General features: G+C 28.6%; 1 non-coding gene across 1 annotated transcript; it reads left to right on the forward strand.

Moving 5' to 3' along the window:
* Nucleotides 1-6,177: 6,177 nt before the first annotated feature.
* Nucleotides 6,178-6,251, forward strand: TRNAT-AGU (transfer RNA threonine (anticodon AGU)). The gene has a single exon. It is a non-coding gene; the product is annotated as a tRNA-Thr (tRNA).
* Nucleotides 6,252-8,132: the final 1,881 nt, after the last annotated feature.

Genomic DNA, 8,132 nt, shown 5'->3' on the forward strand with positions numbered 1-8,132 from the left:
ATACATTAAGCTTATTTTAAAAAAAATTTAACTAATTTTTACTTTACACCAATATATGTCTATAAAATAATAGATAAATTTCTTTAAGAATAAATATATAAATTTAAGCTCAACATAAAATAGTTCCCTTAGTTTTTATTTCATTGATAGTTTTGTTCCTTGTTCTTATCAATTCAAATCTTTATGTATTAAGTTAGTGTTACCTTAATTGAATTATTGATTTAGCAATAAAATTATAAAATATCCTTTCTTTTAAATTATAATTAATTAATATTATTATTTAAGTCTTTTACTAAGTTAACATCATTTTAATTATAGAAATACCTATTTTTTACATTATAATTAAGATTATTATGATGCTAATTTTACTTTTTTCAGTACTTTTAAATAATTTTAAATAAAAAATTCAAAAATCAAGTCAATTGAGTCTTAGCTCGATTGGCATTTGTTGACAATGTAGGAGGATGTAGGTTCGAGTGCGCTGAAATGTATTATTTTTCTATTTATGGGTTGGAGAAGGGCTATGGGTAGTTTTGGCTAGGTATTATTTCAAAATATCAGATATGATTAGAACCTATAATAAGATTGTTAAAAAAATAAAAATCAAACATGAGTTCATTAATATTAAAATACAAGTTCATTATCATTGTACCTATATTTATTATTAAATAAATTTTAAAAGAAAATTTATGTAACATTCTCTTTATAGTTTGAAAAGTCTAAGCTTTTCATTTAGAGAAATTCTTAATAAAATTAAATTACTCATGCAAATATGTTTACAATTTGTTTAGGTTTATAAATGGTTGAACGATAATTTAATACCTCGACATTTTTTTCTAATATAGTACTTGTGTTATTTTTGATCGATGTGGTATTTATATTTAACAAAAATATATATTTTGATACTTAAAATTCATGACACTATTATAATTTGTCATTAAATTACAAATAATTTAAATAAATATATCATGTCCAACTGAATTATCTATAATTCAACCTAATCCATAAAAATCTTAGAGTAATTTTCAATAGAAGAAATTAGATAAATTTTACACAATACTACAAGTAAAGAATCCCGGTATACTTTGGGCGAAAGTAGAGGATATTTATAACTATAGAGTGCTCTAAATGAGAATGGGATGCTAATCTTTTGAGTTTAAAAAAGAGCAGAAGGATGGAAAATGTTTAAAACTTAGTGATCCATTTATTATTGTTAATTAATATTTAGGTGAGTCATTGATTAACAGTGTTACTTTTTTCTAATGTATAAAATTAATTAATATTTAACTTCGTGTGTTGGTTTAATAGTTAAAGTGTTTATCGCCTTAAGTGTAGTCTGAATTCGAGCCATATTGCTATTAAGATTTTATCCTCCTCGAATAATTAATGTATAATTATATATGTTGATATCTCGTAAAGTTTTTTGAAATAAATATAAAAATTAAAAATTAAAATTTTAAACTAAAACTTTAAAATGTGGCATCAAATAATTCAAGATTTATTTATAATTATATATTAATAATGATATTAAATATAAATTCATAAATAATCAGGTTAGATTTAGTAGAGATATTTAAGCGAAACTTTTAAGGAATGTTATTGAAAATGAATAAAAAAATCATAAATAACGTAAGGATTACTTGATGCAAACCCATCATTTCACGTTAGAATTCCACCCCAAAACTTCAAAATTTCTATCATAAGCTTACATCTTACCTTTAGTTTTTTTTTTAAATTTGCATATAAATTAATTTTTATTTTTATTTACATTTATTTTTGGTATAGAAGATTCGTAATTATAAATTAAGAAAAATGAAGTTTTATAAAATTATTAAATGAGTTATTTAAGTTGATTTGGTTAAGAATAATACAAAAACATAAAATAAAATTTTAAATTTTAAAAGGAGATTAAATTAATTAATTTTATTAATTTTAATATTATAATAACAAATTAGTTCATATTATTAAAGAAAAAAATATTCAACAATTTATTTAATTGATTTTGTCGTTTTGAAATTTAAATTTTCAATATTGAAAAAAATTTAGAAATTTCGCAATGGCATAAACAAGTACAATTTGGAAAAATTTTAATGCATGATTTTAAGTTTTATCACTTTTTTCATTTTAATCCTTAAAATATCTTTTACCCGGATCAAGACTTCAAAAAAAGTTTTTTTTTTATGACTAAAATGAAAGCAAACTAGAAGTTGATGTCATTAAGGATTTAACACTTGAGTGACTAAAATGAAAGCACCTTAAAAGTTGGAGAACAAAATTGCAAGGATTTTTTTAGGTGACCAAAATGAAAGCGTCACAATAATTGAGTGACCAACTAGGTAGTTTACCCAATAAGTTATATTATTACGAGGTTACTTGTCTTTTTCATGTTTTTAGTAAAAAAAAACTATTAAAAATCTTACATGTGATAATATTTGAACCCTTCGAACATGCATTAATAAAACATTACCTTCACCACTCTAACTAATACTTTATTTATTTATTTATTTTTGTATATATTAATATGACACAAACTTTTTCACTCACATAATTTGTATCTATATTATTATTTAAGTTCTTGACTGAGTTGATATTACGAGTCAATTGAGCACCAACTCGATTAGGAGAATTATAAAAATTTTCATTTGTAATTAAAATAAGTTATATTAGTCGAGGGTATTTTAATCTTTTTATTTAAAAACAAAAAAAAAATGCATATGGAGAGATTTGAACCACTTTACCGATGACTCAAACTCTTGGCGTTGGTTCACTTTAACATATTGGGTACAAGAAGGATCCTCATTTCGCGGCATATGCGTAAAGGCTACTCAAGTCGAACCCCATGATGATAAAGATGACAATGTTGAAGGAGGTGATCCGGTTCCACCTCCCACGCCAACACCACCACAATACACTTAGTTTTCGGCCGAGACTTCAGCTATCCTAAGCGCAATTGGGATGACATTGGTTCATTATGAGATGTAATGCTAAAATGACTACAATGGAAGAACACATAGTTTATCTTATGTCTCAATTTCTTCCACAGCAGCCACTTCAAGATAGTTAGGACTCATCTTGCATATTATGCATTTTCATGGTTTAATTGAAAATTTTACATTGTTTTTCTTTTCCTATTTCTATGTTTGTTGCTTGTTTGTTACACTTAAATATTAACTTCGTATTTTGAGATACTTTGGAGCTTAATGTTAGTTCTTTGTTCTTCATTGCTTTATATTTTTTGGATTAACCATTTTCTCTCTTTAAGCTTTAGTTTGGTTTGTTTTGATGTAACAAGGGTAATTCACCTCTACAATGTTGTGACAATTTTCCGAAAACAAAATGGAACCATTAGTTGAAATTGATTTTTAGTAAGGGAGTATTTTATTCAAAAATAAATTTATCAAAATGTTTTGTTATATAAAAGGAGAGATTGTTAAGTTTTAATTTGATAAAAGTTGTTATCTAACAGATATAATGTTTATGAATTTGAAATAAAATTTGATAAATTTCAAAGTAAAATTTGTTTTAAAATATTTGTTAAGAGATAAAATTTTAAATTTAATATTTCAAGCACTTATAAATTCTTTTTAGAACTTGTTCAAATTGATTAACAAAAGTTTCAAATATTTATCAAATGTTAAAATTAATGCTCCTAATGATCAAAGTATCGATACCTCTGCTTGGTATCGGTACCAATTTGAGCTTTGAAGTTCAGGAATATTAAGGAAAAATCAAAAGTATCGGTACCTTTTTCATGGTATCAGTGCCAAATTGAGATTCAATGTTCAAGAAAATTTGAGCAAAAATAAAAAGTATCGATACCTTACCTAGTATTAATACTGTTTTAAGGTTCGATGTCTTAAAAAATTAAATAAGAAATTGCCTAAGATATCTTCTCTAAAGTATAGATACCTCATAGCAAGTGACAATACATTTTATATTGTATCGATACCATAGACTTTAACAATCACTGAATTAAGACATTAAATGCCCAAAGTATTGAAGAATTCCACGAAGCAAACCATAATCACATGTATCAATCTTTCAAATTTAAGTAGCACAAGGCTCTTACTAAATATCAACCATTGTTATCCTCAAGATCAATGTTGTCTTGATTAATAATACCTTCGTATCTTCCTTACACTTTATCCAATTAACTTGTTGATGCATAGGTGACTGATTTTGCTCCGGAGGATCAAAGTTAGGATAGCACCTCCTCTGCCTAACAACAAGGTCATATCATGTTAGATATTTGTCGGATGCAAATAATAGTCAGATGCGCATAACTGGAAAACTCTCTACCATGCATGGTTCCATTAAAATACAAGCACGGAAAAAAAGCAGCATCAATCATATACCTCTAGCTGCCCCTGAAGAAATAGAGAGCTCGCACCCCCTGCACCTTGTTTGAGTGGTATCATCAATATGTCTCGGGAACTTTCACAGCGTTTGCATGCATCTCAGTATTATCATAAGACGGTAAATTCTCAATCTTCTTTTGACCCTCTGCATCTTGACCATTTGTGTATAGAGATTCACTCCTCAATAATGTTTTCAAGCCCTTCGAAGCAAACAATAACTCTCCTTGGATCGGGGCAGTTGAGAAGATCACACAACGAGTTGATGCAACCTTGACTTACAAGGAACCTGAAATATTTGACATGTCCAGATGAGGTAGTTTATCATTCATACTCTGCCAATATATGATTTCCTTACTAACTAATATAGGAAATTGTTTTCATAGATGTAGCATTTTTTATGGCCAACGCAGCTTCTTTCTTAATATCAAATTCAGCATTTTGAAGCAAATGAACCAAAGGTGCAATAATATTAACTTCAATGACGGCCTGTAAAATTTATACCATTACACATCGTTTCATTGTACAAGTCAATGTAAACACTAGATTAGAAATTGATAAAATTACCAAGTGCAATGTCAAGGCCAAAAACAAACAACGAAAAAAGATGCAGGTCCAACTGCTACCTGTATCTGCTCTTTATTTCCGGTGTCCAACAAATTTTCTTCTTGATGGTATTTTCAAATTTATTTCTCAAAAGGTTTAAAAATCATGGCAATGCTTGATGATCAATGATACACCGTGTAGAAAAAAGATAATCTTCAACAATCTTCACTCCATTTTACAAACTAAGTGGGGGGCAGTAAATGTGGTTTTGGTGAGAAAACTAATTATTCATAGAAGCAAAGGAGATAAATGGCCAAAGAAAGATCAATATTGTAGTAAGGTCATTAAAAAAGGAGATAAAAACTGTCTCTAAACCTGGGTTTGCGTATCATCTCCACTGACAATATTTCCAACTATTCGAAGAGCAGGAGTTATCAACGAAGCTGATGGGTGCCTATGAAAGCCAAAGAATTTATTTTGGTCAAGAACGTTGGAAGTGCCTTGCAAATTGCAAGGCATAGTTTAATACATGATTCGACCACCATCTTAATCAGATTTTAAAGATAAATGAAAATGATTTTGCATTGTAAAGCAATAGTGTTGAACATGAAAAAACCTACCTAATTCATGTCAAACAAACAACACGGAAACAAGGAGGAATGGTGATGTGTGCTTTGTCATGGTAGTCCTCTTATCCTAATCTTTTGGTATGCGCGCGGGCGTGGCTTTTCATGACCCTTTTTGTTTTGACCGTGGTGTGAGCTGATTACTTGACATGTCCAGAGTCAACAATTACCATGGTCGGCATACTAATATCGGAATATTGAATTTCTCCATACACATCCCGCTGTAAAAAGTTAAAGTTATTTATATATATATTTAAAGGTTTTGGAGAAAAAAGAGGGGGAGGTGAGGAAAAATAAGTTGTTTGACTAGGGTTTCTAGTCTAGGGAAAAGATACTCCAAAATATATATAGAGAACTTATGATGAAATCTTTTCCTTAAAGCTAAGAGCTGAATTCTTTTGATTGGAGGAAGAAGATGCATTGTTTGAGGGTTGCCATATGAGGAGTTGATTCACTTGTATTTGACAAAGAAGATGATATAAAAATCCATTTTTTTGTTATAACTTGTAATAGATGAGACATTGGCATTCTACCTTATTTTCCGCTCAGAATTTGGTACGATAAGCCTGACATCAGATGGTATGAGCACAATTATCATTTGGTTAAATTAATTTATAATATTAAATTTTGTTAAGCCCAGGTAACCAACAGCTTTCGTAGCTCAGTTGGTTAGAGCACCCGTTTAGTAAGCGGGAGGTCTTGAGTTCGACTCTCAACGAAAGCAAGAAGTTGAGAGCTTTTTCCCCCTCATTTCCAATCTGAGCTTGATTGATGATTTATCACTTTTGCTTCCTCCCTCAATTCCATTCTTAATATTGTTCCATTGAAACAAGGACATATCGGAAACATCCTCGTAGTCGAGATACGGATCGGATATGTCGGGACACAGTAAACATGTATTATATATAATCGAAGATACTGAGAGAGATGAGCGTGTATATATATGTATCAATTTTGTCACCTAATTTTTTAAACTTTTTAATCCTTACCTAAAATTTGAATAGATGACATCATGTAGTTCATTGTTAGTTTATAGATTTATGGTCTAATTCTAAATTTCATACTTTTATTTTACAAAATTGAGAAGCTAGTTTCTTTTACCTTAATTTATTAAAATTTGGTCCTTGTAATTTACAAAAATTCAGAAATTAGTCTAACTGAATAATATTGTTAAAGTACCTTATCATTAAATCGTTAACTGTTAGTCAACAATTTAATAATTTATATACAAAAATTAGCAACAATCAGAAACTCAACAAATTATTTACAAAAATAGTGGTCTAAATTCATGTGTTTATTGATAATTGGATTAATTTATCAGTAAGAAGATCAAATTCTAATAAATTAAAGTAGAGGATTAACTTCTTAATCTTTAAAAAGTTGAGGGATGGAAACTCATAACTAAACTATAAACTTAGTTTTATATTACTGGATAATGTGCAAGTGGATGCTTCAAACATAGGTACCTTGAATTAACCAAATTGGTTCTAATTTTGGTATGAAAGCAATTACAAATTAGGATAAGTTATTCTAAGAATTGTTTTCAACAAAAAGTTATGTTTGAGCAGGCAAGGATTTGAAGCAGAGAAAAGCTGCTAAGGTTTGCAGAAGAGAAAGGTGTTGAAGTTGACACACTCATCACTCTCCAATGCTTAAGTTAAGAGGTTGGGTAAAAAAAGAAAGTCTCAGTGAAAATGCTGAATAGTGAACTTACCTCATAAGAATTTTTGGGGTTCTTTATTGGGTCGGTAAGTCTATTTGTTCTCTTTGTTTCATGCCGTATGTGTTAGGCCTAATTTTTGTGTTGTCAGGTCTTTTGGTTGCTTGACGTTTATCCTTTGTCTCTTAACTATTTTATTCATATATTATTTTCTTTGGACTTTGTCATAATAAGTTTAAATTTAATTTTGTTATTTGTTATTTATTTCTTTAAAAAGAAAACAAAAGATAAAAACCTTATTTATAATAAGTAATAATATCATAGGATAAAAAAAAACTTATCCAATAAAGATAAGAGATAAATCCCAAAATTATAAATGAACTTTGATTTAATGTGCAATTGTATACATGAATTTTAATTTGGTGCAATTATACACGCGAAACTCCAATTCGTAGCTAACATCGATCCATATTCGTCGAGAGGAAAGGAAAATCCAAAGTCGTTGACGGATAACTTAGAATTTCCGATTGTATTTCTATGATTCAGGACCAATTTAATTGCTGCATTTTCATGTCATTTTACATTATGTATTCTTGAGGTGAGTTTTTGAGAATTACTTGAAATGATTTGATATTTTTGAGATTCATTTTCGAGATAGGACTAAATTGAATAAAGTACAAATCTTAGAATTTACTTGATATTTGATAATTGGCATAGAATTGTGTTGGAATATGTTATATAAGTTATGAAATTGTGATATGTTGATTTATTTGTGATTATTAAATTATAAATTGAACTGTATATATTGAACTAGAAATGCAACACCCTATTTGTAACAACTCTAACCCGAGTCTATCGCCAAAGTGGGGTTACGGAGTATTACCGTACAATCGAAACATTTAACAAACATTACATATATATTCATAAACATACTTTAATTGAATC

Source organism: Gossypium arboreum, chromosome 11 (genome assembly GCF_025698485.1).
Source record: "Gossypium arboreum isolate Shixiya-1 chromosome 11, ASM2569848v2, whole genome shotgun sequence".
Lineage (NCBI taxonomy): Eukaryota > Viridiplantae > Streptophyta > Magnoliopsida > Malvales > Malvaceae > Gossypium > Gossypium arboreum.